The sequence below is a fragment of the Monodelphis domestica genome, chromosome 1 (genome assembly GCF_027887165.1).
Source record: "Monodelphis domestica isolate mMonDom1 chromosome 1, mMonDom1.pri, whole genome shotgun sequence".
Classification (NCBI taxonomy): domain Eukaryota; kingdom Metazoa; phylum Chordata; class Mammalia; order Didelphimorphia; family Didelphidae; genus Monodelphis; species Monodelphis domestica.
Window position 1 is genome coordinate 79,358,223 of NC_077227.1, and position 14,473 is coordinate 79,372,695.

At 39.6% G+C, this 14,473-nt stretch overlaps 1 protein-coding gene across 1 annotated transcript in view; it reads left to right on the forward strand.

Annotated features, from left to right (window-relative positions):
• TLL2 (tolloid like 2) overlaps positions 1-14,473 on the forward strand; it is a 173,322-nt gene that overhangs the window by 2,218 nt on the left and 156,631 nt on the right. The gene's annotated exons all lie outside the window — the stretch shown is intronic.

Genomic DNA, 14,473 nt, shown 5'->3' on the forward strand with positions numbered 1-14,473 from the left:
GTGTTTCGTCCAAACTTTCCCAGGATCTTTTCTTTCTTCTTTTTTTTTTTTTGTTCTTGGAAAAGACCAAAACGACTCCCCCGCACAACCACAACCAATAAGAATACGAATGAATGAAGTTTTTTGTATGTTTCTAATTAGCCATCAGATCATCCCTGGAAGAGCACCAGAGCCCAAGCGCCCTAGAGCAGAGATGGAAACCAGCAGGTGTCCTAATCTCCCCAGTAAACCAGTCTCGAAGGGATCTTGTCAGTCTGCTAGTTCTCAGTCGTGCCGAACTCTGCCTACGTTCCTTTCCCTCTTTTCACTCTCCAGCAGTTAGCGGATGCTCCTGTCTCAAGTGTCCAATTTTAGAGGAATATGGCACAAAATGTGTGTGTGCGTGTGCGTGTGTCCTTCCAAAGTAGGCTGCTTGGAAAGAGTGTGTGGTGTGAATCTATGGCATTTCCCACATGGAAAGGACTGCACTGGATTAATGAGGGCACTTGATTTGGAAAGGATGTGATTGGCCTGCTGAATGGCTTTTGGCCAGAATCCAATAGTGCTAAATTATTTCTTATCTACCACTGGGCAATCTATAGTGAGGAAACCAATGTCCTCACCCATTTTTATTTTGTCTCCTTCACAGGCAAATTAAAACAGGGGGAAAAACACCATTTAAAGAAAGTTGCCTTTTTCATAAAGGGACAGACTCACTTCTGAAGATTTCTTAAGTAGTTTGGTATTGGAGACAAAGAAACTGAGTTTAAGTCTTGGTTCTACCACTTATTATCTGTGACCTTGGCTAACTGACTCACAGAATCTCAGACCTATCAGGGACCTCCGAGATCTTGTGGTTCAACCTGCTGGTGAATAATCTGCTTTAGGCCAGCTCCTCTCCAGCATCCTTGACAAATAGTCATTCATTTACCCTTTTCTTAAAAAACTAGTAGTGATGGTTCCTCTGCTCTGGTTAGAAAACACCAGGGTGTTTTGGGTTCAGTTCTGAGCCTTACCTTTAAGGAAGGATATTGATAAACTGTAGAGTATCCAAGGAGGGGGATCAGCATGTGGAAGGGAATTGAGATCATGCCATATGATGATTAGCTGGAGGAATGGGACATGCTTATCATGGAAAAGAAAAGGGATATCTCCATTTTCTCCTGTAAAATGGGGATAAAAATGTTCATATTACCTACCACATTACAGAGTTGGGGTGAGAGGGAAGCTCTTTATAAATCTTATAGCAGGATATAGATGTAAGTTTTCTATGCTTTTTTTCATGGAAAAATGTGTTCACAAATGCCATGGGACCAATGTTCCTCCAAAGGACTATCCATTCCTTCACCTCTGGAAATTAATCTGGTTCTGATTTGAGATGAGGGATTTCGGTCTGAATTGAGTCGTTCCAATGAGATCCCTCTTGTTCTTGTGTTCCTAGGCCAGATGATTTCTGAGGTTTCAATCTGTTTTAGGACAGTTCTAAAGATAGCTACAGGGTCCAAAATCAAACCAGAATTGTAGGAGTTGGACCATCAATTCTTCAATCCTGGATAAATCCATTGCATTTACTACTTTACCATGGGTTTTCTTCACACTCCCATGATTTATCACATAGGCTTGATGTGAAGATTTCTTTGCAAACAAGTGCTTTATAAATGTAAACTGTCATCTTGGGATTCCATGTTTATACAGAATAATGTATTTTTCTCCCTTGCCTTTTCTGGAGGTGCCTAGAGCTAACAATGCCCAGAAGATGAAAGCTGCAGTCTCTTCCTGCCTGTTGCATCTTTTGCAGCCTCCTTTCATCTTCTTAGTTCTCCTTAACCCCTTGTCTCCTTGAAGACAGACAGGGGAGAGTTTTCAGATTTAAACAAGAATGTTACTCAAAGTTTATCGTCATTATTGTTTGCATTCTCAGGATTCTGAGTTCCCTCTCCTCTTTTTTTTTGTCATCTGTGCCCCTAGTTAGCTTCCCAGCCTTTGCCCCAGTTTTCTGCTAGTTGCTTTATGAATGAATCCATCTTAATAGATGCCAATGCTGCCCCTCACATGTAGCATGTTTGTATTTTGACAGGTATCTTCTGGGGTTTAATAGCTTATGCTTAGAATGTATTCCTATATCTTAGGGTCCTTAGCCTCTTCCCAAGCTCAGCCCAAATTCCATTTCCTCCATTAGGCCTCCTTTCCTTTTTCTCCCCAGCTTCATTACCTTTCATTTATGTTGTGTATATATAGTATTTTTATCTACTTAGGTGCACATATTGTCTTCCCCTAAAAAAATATCAACTCCTCAAGGAGTTGTTTTTGTTTTTGTCTTTGTTCTCTCTGTGCCTGGTACATAGTAGGGGTTTAACAAATGCTTATTCATTAATTCATTGATTGATGATATCAGCATTCTTTAGAAGGTGTCAGATCTGTTAAGTTGCTTGTTCCTATAATGTACCTGGGGTCAAGCCTCAGAGAAGGGGGAAGAATTCTGAAGAGAATGGAATTAACAGTTTTGCACAAGAGGATCTGAGTTCAAATCCCAGGTGTGCCACTTACCATCTGCATAGGCTTCCTGCTTTAGAAATAACTGTAGTAATGGAAGAGCACAAAGGGAGGTTCATAGAATCATAGAGCTAGACTTGAAACACCCTTAGAGATCATCTAGGTCAATTCCCTCATTTTATAGATAGGGAAACTGAGATTTAGAGAGACTAATTGACTTGCCTGAGGTTACACAGTAAGTAGTAGATCCAGTATTGGAACTTTTAACTCCACCCAGAAGTATACATGACCCAACTAGAAGAGCTTTTGATCCTAAGTGGCCTTAAACCCCAAAGCCAGTTTTATATCCAGGGAAGGTCCTTTAACTCCATTAAGGGATTAGTTCTACTCAAATCTAGAGTCAAAAGCAGGGTTAGGTAAAACAAACAATGATTGCTAAAGGTAAGAATTAGTAAATTCCACTTGTACCTAAATTCCCATTTCTTTCAATTTTGTTGTAATTTTATATAACTTATAAATATAATGATTAGTAATGTTAAGGCTTAGGCTTAGCTATTTTATAGAATGCTTCTTTTTTAATTTTAGGAATGCTTGAAGAAAAATAAGGTGAAATTACAAGAAAAGAAATATGAATAATTATCAGAACATATTATATAATTAGGAGCCAACAAAGTAGAGATTTAAGATTTTTTTAAAAGACTATCTAAAAATATAAAATAGCCAAATTAACAGAACCCCCAAAAGAAGCCTCTAAAAAAATCTAATGAGGAAAATGAACCTTGGAGCTCTAGATGGATTTCCAGATGAATTCAATTTAACTTTTAGAGAACAATAAATACCTAAAATACACAAAAATTGAGAAAGAAAATACTTTACTCAACTCTTCATGAGACATACAAATCTAATGCCTAAACCAGGAAAAGATAAAACAAAGAGAGAACTATCAAGAATGAATATTGGTTCAAATTTTTTTTAAAATCCTAGCAAGACTGATTGAATATGAAGTTTCTGGTTCTGATCTCTTTCTAAAGGAAAAAAGAATATGCTTTATCACTTGGATCATGCCACCATAACCAAAGAAGGATCTGTCGGATGGAGTGTTATCTCCCCTACCTACCTCACAGAATTGTGAGGATTAAATGAAATAACATTTGTCAAGTGTTTTGCAAACTGGAATGCAATCTACTACATTTTAGATCATTAGTAGCAGGGGCTGGAACAAAAGGGATGTGTATGTGGGGAAAGGGTTGAGGAGAGGGCATGTGGGGATGTATATATAATAGCCCTTGAGCAGAAATGGAATTAGCTGCATTTAATTCATGCTCTAAGTAAAGTTTCAGTGTATCAAGGCTGTTTGCCTTACCAGACTTGATCTGAAACTAGGTGTGGGATTTGAAACTGTCATTTGAGAGCTGGGGATTTCAAGCCTGGAGAAGAGAAGACTTAACAGGGACCTATTTGAAAATCTGACATTTGGAAGGAGGGATTAGAATTGTTCTGCAGGGCAAAAAAATAAATGTCAAAATTAAACAAAGAAGTTGCCCTACTGATATCACATTTTAATATTATTTAATAGTGGTTAATTATTCTGATAAGAACCTGGAATATTGGAAAGAACCCTGAACTCAGGTCAAAAGACCTGTGTTTTGAGGCAGTGTGGTACAATGGAAATGAGGCTGGATTTAGAGTGGAAGAACCAGTTCAAATTCCAACTAGTACTTAGGACAAACCACTGAATCTCAGTTTCTTCATCCACAAAATAAGAAGGTTGAACTAGACAAAGCTTCTCAGTCTGTAGCTATGTTACTAGTTCCACCACTTACCATGTGACTTGGGATAGTGCATTTAAACTGTTTTCTCATCCATAAAATGGGGATATACTTGCCTTTTCCCTACTCCCCACTTTGTAGACATGAGGTTATGTAAATTGAAAGCATTATTATAATTAATATCCCGCCCTCTTTTTAAAAAAAAATAAGAATAGGTTATTTGGGAGACTAATATTACCTATTCATCTCATCTCTTTCTTTGAGGGATGGATTTATCTCTTTAAATATTTACTGGAAGTTAATGAGCTCTTTAAAAGAACTGGGAGTGTCTAAGACAATGTGCCTAAGAATAGAGTTCTGGCTTCAGGAGCTCCCATCTCCTCTTACTGCTGAAAGAGGAGGGAGGTAAGAGCCAGGGGCTTTTCCTCATTCCTGAGAGTCTTCAATTATTTGCCCACCATTTATTAAATGTCTACTTTATGGCAGATACCATGCTAGACCTTAGCAATACAAAGACAGAAATCAAGCAGACTCTCTCAAGGAGGAAGAACGACACACACACACACACACACACACACACACACACACACACACACACACACACACACACACACACACAGGGGCACCCATGGTCACACAACTGGAAAATATGGGAGCTGAGATTTGAACTGAAGTCTTTTGACTCCAAATGTAGCAGTACTCTTACAATTACACCATAATATGCCCCAGGACCAAAATTCAGGAGTTCCTAGTTTCCAGTACCTCAGCTCTGCTCCTTTACTGGGTTGGGAGGTGGCTTTTTTTTTTGTTTTTGTTTTAATGTTCACTGCTTTGGCTATGCAAAGTTTCTTAGCCTGTTGCCTCAGGTCAAAAATACTACTGGATGTAGATTCTTTCAGTTTGGGTCTGGGCAAAATTGTAAAGTCTTTCCAGGTAATCTCTTGTCTCTACATCCCCAAATGTGTCAACAGTGTGCTAACTATCCAAAAAAGCCCATACCATCTTTGGCTTCATTGAGAAGTACAGTGTTTAGGATGTGGGGTGGAGGTGAGGAGAGATTACTAAATGCATCTATGCTCTGCCTTGGTCAAACTGCTTGTTTTACTCTGTAAAGTTACAATTTTAGAAAGATCATCAATAAGTAGGAAATCACCCAGGAGGGGAAAAATTGCATGGCAGCCAGGATGGTGAAGGGCCATGAGATCATGCCATATGAGAATCAGTTAGAAGGACTGAGGATGTTTAACTTGGAGAAGAAAAGATGTTGGGGTGGGGGTTGAGTATGGGTGAAATCTTTAGGTATTTAAGGGGCCCCTCTAGTGAAGGATTGGATTGGATCTGGTTGGCTCCAGAGGACAGAATTAGGAACAGTGAGGGTGAGTTGCAGAGAGGCCAATTTAGACTTGGTGTCAGGAAAACTTCAAAATTTCTATCCAGAAATGGAATGAGCTTCTTTGGGAAATAAATGATCCCTTGCAATTGAGGGAATCCTTCAAGCAAAGGCTGGATGACCATTTTTGGAACATATTGAAGAATGATCATGTACTGGTTGGATTCGATGCCTCTTTCAACCCTAATATTCCATGATTTTTGTTGCTTATAGAGGTTCTAGATCCATAAGAAGGTGTGTGTGTGTGTGTGTGTGTGTGTGTGTGTGTGTGTGTGTGTGTGTGTGTGTGTGTGTGTGTGTGTGTGTTGGGGTGTACCAGTCAACATCACATGACATTATGAAATGCCTACCTGTGTTTGGTGCTCTCCTGGGTACTGAACAGCCAGCGCAGACAGATGGTTCCTCTGAGTCACTGGCAACTTTCAGGTTGTGACTGACTTCAAACTGCACATTCGTTCTCCCCCAAAGTTCTGGCTTTAAGTTGCAAAGTAAATGGGAATCTAGAAGTAGGAAGCAAAAAGGCTTTCAACATTTTCCATGAGAAACTCCTGAGTCAGATTAATGCTAGTAGACTATGAGGGAAGGGAAAAGGGAAAAGTTGGTTTGAGGATTAACTGTTTGGTGGAAAGTCAGAAGACTCTTTTCTGACACCTAACCCCCATTTGGCTAGTACTTTCCTCCCACCAGAATTACCTTGTGTGTACTTTGTGAATGTCTTATGTTGACTTATCTGTGGACATGTTGCCCCTCAACGTGTATGAGCTCCCCGAGGGCAGATAGCCCTTGTCTTCCTTCCTTCCTTCCTTCCTTCCTTCCTTCCTCCCTTCCTCCCTCCCTCCCTCCCTTCCTCCCATCCTCTCTTTCTCTCTTTCTCTCTTTCTCTCTCTCTCTCTTTCTTTCTTTCTTTCTTTCTTTCTTTCTTTCTTTCTTTCTTTCTTTCTTTCTTTTTCTTTCTTTCTTTCTTTCTTTCTTTCTTTCTTTCTTTCTTTCTTTCTTTCTCTCTCTCTCTCTCTCTCTCTCTCTCTCTTTCTTTCTTTCTTTCTTTCTTTCTTTCTTTCTCTCTCTCTCTCTCTTTCTCTTTCTCTCTCTTTCTTTCTTTCTTTCTTTCTTTCTTTCTTTCTTTCTTTCTTTCTTTCTTTCTTTCTTTCTTTCTTTCTTTCTTTCTTTCTTTCTTTCTTTCTTTCTTTCTTTCTTTCTTTCTTTCTTTCTTTCTTTCTTTCTTTCTTTCTTTCTTTCTTTCTTTCTTTCTTTCTTTCTTTCTTTCTTTCTTTCCTACAGCTTCCCATCCGTTCCCTTTTCCCAGAGTAGTTACTCAATACGTGCTTCATTTAATGAATGAAATGGTGATAGCCAGCCTCTGCCGCTAACAAGCTATAGGACCTTAGCCATATTTCCCTTTTGGGTGCTTCTGTTTCTTCATCTGTCATCTGGGGGTAGGGATAAGCTAGATAATCTCTATCTATGTCTGTTTCCATATCAGACATTCCATGATGCAAACAAATGTTTAAAATCTAAGATGTTAAAAAAATTAGGCAACATCTCAGACTAATTCAATGGCTATATTTCTCCACGAGAGAAACGCCATTTATCCAGGGCTGGGGACAGATGGAAACCTCAGGGACAGGCTGCCTCCCATCCTAAACAGATCTTATACTTAATCTCAGTCAAAAGAGAGAGGAGTGAATCCCATTTTGTCTCCATTTCCTCTACTATGTAATCTTCCTCTACCCCACCCCATCCCCCGTCCTGCTAACATGCTTGAATGCTAAGTCCTGAAATTTAGGTTCCTCGTTTCAAAGTTCATGGTCCTGAGAATAAACAAAAAACCAATTGTGTCTGCATAGAGCGATGGACCCCATTAAGGGGGCCTCATGAATATTTATAGGGGGACCACAAAAGAACATAGAGACGATATTGTATTTCCTAGAACTTTCTTCCAGGGCACCCTTTCTCTGCATCCTTTAATGTAAGCTTTGCTTATTTAGTTGCACACTTTAAGCCGATTAACTTTTTACAGGGAGAAAAAACCCCCTGTTTGTTTGTACATACGCTCCCTGGACAAAGATTCACAGAAACAGCTTTAAACATCCTAAATCCCTCTGTTGGAAACTTTAAGTGAACTAAGCATGTTCTGGTGATTCAGGAGCCTCTCTGGTAGTTTTTCCTATCCCTTTCCTTCCCTCCCAGCCCAAAAAAGGCTGGATATTGAGTGGAATTTCAATGTTTTTAATGTTCTATAAATTGATGCTCACATAATCAATGTATGTCACATGATGTATATCATAGGACCATAGGATTGAGTTGGCTGGAAGGCGCCTTTGGGATTATTTAGTCCATCCTGGCCATTTTACAGTAAGGAAACTGAGGCCAGGGCAGGTTAAATGATTTGCTTCTATGTTCACACACTAATGACTGTTGGGAAGTGAATCCTGACTCTCTGATGTCAATATTTTTGTAGTATAGTAGATAGATGTAGCCTGGGTTTGGATCTGGCTTCAGGCATTTACTAAGTATATATCTCTGGAAGATTCAGACTCTCTGAATCTCAGTTTTTTATCTGCAAAATAGGGAGAATAATAGTACCTACCACAAAAGGTTGTTTTGAGGATCAAATGAAGCACTGTATAGAGTGCATTTTGAACTCTAGAGTGCTCTGTAAATGGCAGCTGCTATTATTACATCATGCTGCTTTCAATGCCTAAGGACATTGACTCTAGTTGACCACATTGTAGGAAATTAGGCGAATTCCTGCTGACATATTTTAGTATTGGGATTAATAAACCCTGGGAGCAGGGCAGGTACATTAATCTTCCTGTAAGTGGAGACAGCATGTGAGAGCTGGAAAGGAACAAAAAAAAATTTGATCCAGGCTTTTTACTTCACATAGGAGGAAGAAAAGTGATGTGACATGTCTAGGGACACACAGTGAGCTATGACACAGCCAGAATTATAATTGAATCCTGATTGCCAGAACAGTGAACATTCTCCTTTACCACTCTAGGGAAGCAGGATGTAGTAGAAAATATGTGACATCTGGAGTCACTTAAGAACTGGCTTTGAATTCCACCTTTAACATTTACTAGTGAGCTGTGTGACAATGAACAATTCCTTAACTCCTCTGGTCCTCAGTTTCCACACTGTAAAATGGTGACAGTGGTACCTGTAATGCCTATCTCACAAGATTTTGGTGAAGTTCAAATGCAATAATGCATGCACAGTGCTCTGGAAAGTTGGACATGTTCAATAGATATCAACTATCATTAACATTACTGAATTTGATCTTCAGGACCTTAAGAAGACTTTGCTTTACTGATTGGGACCTTTTCTTTTTAGTATTTTGTTTTTCCAATTATATGTAATAACAATTTTTGATGTTTTCTTCCTGAAATTATAAAATACAAATCATCTCCTTTCCTCCCTTCCCTCCTGGATATGGTAAGCAATTTGATCTGGGTTATACATATATGATAATGCAAAACATATTTCCATTTTGGTATTTGTTGTGAGAATCTACTAACTGTGTCAGCATCCAGAGATCTACAATTGGTGTAAAACCCAAACCCCCAAATAAAAAGACAAATAAACTAAAGTGAAAAATAGTATGAGTTGATCTGCATTCTGACTCCAATGCCTCTTTCTCTGGAGATGGGTACCTTTTCCAAGGCTGTAACAAGTATTCAGGTCTGCCTGTTCCCCTCATTCATGAGAAACATACTCTAAATATAAGATGTCAAGGAAAATGGACCAACCAATCAATAAACATTTATTTAGTGCTTACTGTGTGCCAGACACTATGCTAGGAGCTAGGCGAGAGAAAACAAGAAAAAAATGATATTCCCTACTCTCAAGGAGTTCATGTTCTGACAAAGGAGACAATGTGAAAACATAAATAAAATAATCTATGTACAGGACAAATAGGAAATAATTAATAGATAGAAAGCGTTAGAATTGGGAGAAGTTGGGAATGACTTCCTTTAGCAGATGGAATTTTAGTTGGAACTTAAAGGAAACCACAGGGAAGAATGAATGGAGATACTGTGCAAAATAAGAACTTGGAAGGAGACCTCTGAAGGGAACCACATACCTCTCCTGAGGAAAGATACAAAAGGAGGGATGAAGTCTTATATTCTAAAGAAAAGAGAACCTTGAAAAGAGTAGGCGGGAGAGGAGAAAGTGTTCAATTCTATTTGAACTTGGAGGGAGACATGCAGGCTGCACCCTCTACTAGCCTAGAAAGAGAAGGATTAGCATGGCACCAAAGAGCAACCAAGACATCCTTTTGGTGGCACCAAGTGCCATCTGTACTATATAGTTTGGAGGGAAGGAGGGAATTTCTGTATGTTTTTTTTTTTAAGTTCTCTTGGTGATTGAGGGGTCAGGTATGAATCAATTCTGCATTTTTCCAGGTTTAATTTTTTATGATATCTTATTAGTCTGGAGAACTAAAGACTCTTTTGTAGAAAAACAAAATGGGCTAAATTTTGGTATTCACAGAGTTTTCCTGGATAGGAGCAGGAGCCAGAAAGATTTTTTGTGGGAAACATGAGCCAGATACTAACATTCTCAAGGTTTCCCTGGGTTGAAAGTATGAACCAGATTATGTATGAGAAATCCCCCTTTCCCTAAATGCACTTGGAGCCAAAGCCTAATTGACATAAGGAGTTAAACATGAATTTGTCCCTGCGTATGGGGGGTATGTGATGATCAGGAAATATCACCTAAGGCAAGGTTATCACCTAGAAGGTGTTTATGTGCCCCAGCTAGAAATTAAGCTCACTATCTATCTGCATGTTTAGAGTGAGCTCACAGATACTTTAGGATACGGTAGTGTCAGTGATTTCAGTCATCAGACAATAAACATTTATTAAGTACTACTAACAACCACTGCACTGTACTAAGTGCTGGGGATACAAAGAAAATCAAAATATAGGGGCAGCTGGTGGCTCAGTGAATTGAGAGCCAGGCCCAAAGAAGGGAGGTCCTGGGTTCAAGTGTGACCTCAGACACTTCCCAGTTGTGTGACCCTGGGCAACTCACTTGACCCCCATTGCCTAGCCCTTACCACTCTTCTGCCTTGGAACCAATATACAATATTGATTCTAAGATGGAAGGTAAAAGATAGTCCCTGCCCTTAAGGAGCTCTCAATTCTAATGGGAAAGACAACACAAAGAGAGAAACTAAAAAAGGAGTAGGAGAAGGTCTCCAGTGCAAGGGGCATGATAATTGTCCAGAGGAATGCAGCCCAGTGGGAAATGATGAAATAACTTCCCTGGGTATCCTCCTTAAATGGAAGATCTGGAAGAAGTTCCCCCAGTTGAGCACGTTTTCATAGTTGCCTGAGAATAAAGGCCAGTGGTGCATCAGTAGCCACCATTAGCTCATCAAATCTCACTGATCTCATTTTGGAATTTTGGTGCCAGAGATGATAGTGAGGGGAGGGGACAGCTTTGCAGCAGAAGCATATGATGTTCATTAGAAGAAGACAGGACATAATAGTATTCTGTTCCATTCATCAACCATAATTTGTTGAGCCATTCCTCAGTGTTATGAGTGAGTACTCCCTGAGTATTCTGTTCTTTGTCATCACAGAAAGAATATTTACAAATATTTTTGTATCTGAATTTTGTATCAGATATTTCATATCTGAAAGATATGAAGTAGGATTTCACCGATGCAGAATGAAGAGAACAGTATATACACCAAAAGCAACATTGTAAAGACAAACAACTTTGAAAGTCTTAAAAAAATAAACCCTTATTTTCCATCTTAGAGTCAAGACTGTATATTTTTTTTCCAAGGTAGAAGAGTGGTAAGGGCTAGGCAACTGGGATTAAGTGACTTGTCCAGAGTCACACAGCTAGGAAGTGTCAGGGGTCAGATTTGAACCCAGGACCTCCCATCTCTAGGCCTGACTGTCAATCCACTGAGCCATCTAACTGTCTCAACTTTGAAAGTCTTAACAATTTTGAGTAATAAAATGATCAGCCATAATTCCAGAAGACTAATGATGAACCATACTACATCTCCTGACAAGAGAAGTAATGGACTCAAGGAATAGATTGGGAATGTAATAGTTCATACAAGTCATGCCTGCTAACCATAGGTATCCCAAAGAATTCTTTTCTGGGCCCTCTCCTCTTCTCTCTCTATACTGTTTCACCTGGTAATCTCAACAGTCCCCTTGGATCTCTATGCTGATTCTTCTCACATCTACTTTTCCAGCCCTAACCTCTCTTCTGATTTCATTTTGCATCTCCAGCTGCATATTAGACACCTCCAACTGGATGCTCCATAGACATCTTTAACTCAACATATCAAAGTAATTTTCCCCAAGTGCAGATCTGACCATGTCACCTTGCCTACTCAATAAACTTCAGTGGCTCCCTCTTACCTCCAGAACAAAATATAAAATCCTCTGGCATTTAAGATCCTTTATAACTTGCCTCCCAACCTTTCTGGTCTACCTTAAAATACACTATGTATTCTGAGATCCAGTGACACTGGCTTCTTTGCTTTTTCTTGAACAAAACACTCCATCTCCTCACTCTGGGAGTCAATTTTTACTAGTTGTCCCCCATGCCTAGAATTCCTCTATCTCTGCCTCCTGGTTTCCCTGGATTTCTTCAGGTCCCAGCTAAAATCCCATAGGAAACCTTTCCCAATGTCCCTTAATTTTAATTTTTTTCCTTTCTTGATTATATTCAATATATGTGCCATATAGCTTCTTTGTGTATAGTTGTTTGTATACTATCTTTTCCATTGGAGTATAAGGTCCTTGAGTGCAGGATCTGTCTTTTATCTTTGTTTGTAACTCCAACTCTTAGCACAGTGCCTGGCACATAGTGGGTATTTAATGTTTCCTGACTGGAAAATGATTGAGATTCCTGTTTTGGGAGGAGGTTGGTGGTATGCAGGATGGAGTGGAAAGAGAAAAAATATTCCTGGAATATCTGGGCAAGAGTTGGAAGGGAGAAAGGAAGGGGGAAGGGGTTGGGGGTGCACCAGAAGTCAAATTGACATAGTTGTCAGTGGAAGGAGGAAAAGAGGGACAATAGTGGGGCAAGAGGGGGACCATGGCTTAGAGGATTGAATACTGGAATCAGACTTGCCAGATCTGGGTTCTAGTCCTGGCTTTCATACTTCTTGGCTGTCTGCCTGTGCACAAACCATTTCACTCCTTTATACCTCATCTGTAAAATGGGAACAATCATAATTACACCATTTGCTCCATGATGTTGTTGTGAGGAATGTTAACTTTACTTATTATAGTGGTACTTTTTAATAGGTAGAAAGATGGTGAGGAATTGCTATTTAGTCAGACTATTCTCAATGCTGACCACCAGGTGGCTCCATCATCCCAGAACACCTAGCTTTCTGGTTGGGGGGTGTGTGGAGTATCCTGAGTGGGAGGGGGAAGGTGATGTTCTTATAAGCTTTGGCATAAGTGGAATATTTGCAAGTGGGTGCTTGTAACTCCAGGGATCACATGCCTTCTTTTTCTCCCATGGTGCTTAGCACCTGGTAGTATCCCAGCAAATACTTGCTGAATAACCAAAAAGCTGGAGAGCATTGTGTAATTGTCAGGTGAAACTAGTATATTATAGGAATCACGGTTTCCCTGGATGTGTCCATTTGATTAAATACTTTGTTGATAAAGGAAATGGCTTAAAGGAATATATCTCCTTCCTTCTAAGCAAGCCAGAGAACCATGGGCACAGAATGTGGCAAACACTGTAGAGCATGGCCACCAGTTTGGTTTTGCTTCACTGTTTTTCTCTATTACAAGAGAAGGATCACAGGGTGGATGAATATATCTGGAAAGAACTACAATATAAAAACCAAAGCCATCAATAAAACAAAAATAAAATACATGTTGCTGTTGCCTATTTGTTGACATTTATGTGGGCATAAAAATGGAAATGGCTTGGAGTTCATGTCATATGAGGACTGACTGAATGAACTGTTTAGAGAAAAAAACTATTTAGCTTAGAGAAGACTTGGGGGGCAGGTCATGCTAAGAGATCTTGTCTTAGCTGAAGGACTGTCATACGAAAGACAGGCTAGACTTGCTGTTTGGATCCAAGGGGAAGAGCCAGGAACAATGAGTAGAAGTTGCCAAAAAAGAAGTGATAAGCGAAAAAAAAAATTTAATAACTGGAGCTGTCCAAAGGTGGAAGGAACTACCATAGGAGATAGTGGGTTTCCCATCTTTGCAGGCTTCTAAACAAATTGATGACCACTTGTCAGATAGGTTGCAATGGAAATTCTTTTGAGGCATCTAGGTATAGCGAGTAGAGTGCTAGAAGACCTGAATTCAAATCCTTTCCTTAATGCTTACTAACTGTGTGCTACTGGGCAAGTCACTTTACCTCTTCCTGGTTCAATTTCCTCATCTGTAAAATGGGCAATAATATGGCACCTGCCTGTCAGGGCTCTCTTGAAGACCACATCAGGTAATATTTATAAAGTGCTTTGAAACCTTTAAAGCACTATATAAATGCTAATTATTAGCAGGGTATGGGTTGGGCTAACCAGCTGCTGAGATACCACCTCTGAAATTCTATGATTCTGTGAAAAAAAATACACAGAAATGATGTCCTATAATCTAGTTAGTGGAAGCTAAGATGATGATGATAGGGCAATGTCCCTGGAGTCAGTAACATCTGAGTTCAAATCTAGCCTCAGATACTAGCTGTGTGCTCTGGGCAAGTCACTTAACCCCTATTTGCCTCAATTTCTCATCTGTAAAATGGGGACAACCTAGAGAAGGAAATGGCAAACTACTCCAGTATCTTTGCCAAAAATTCTCTGTGGACAAGTCCATGGGCTCATGTAGAGTTG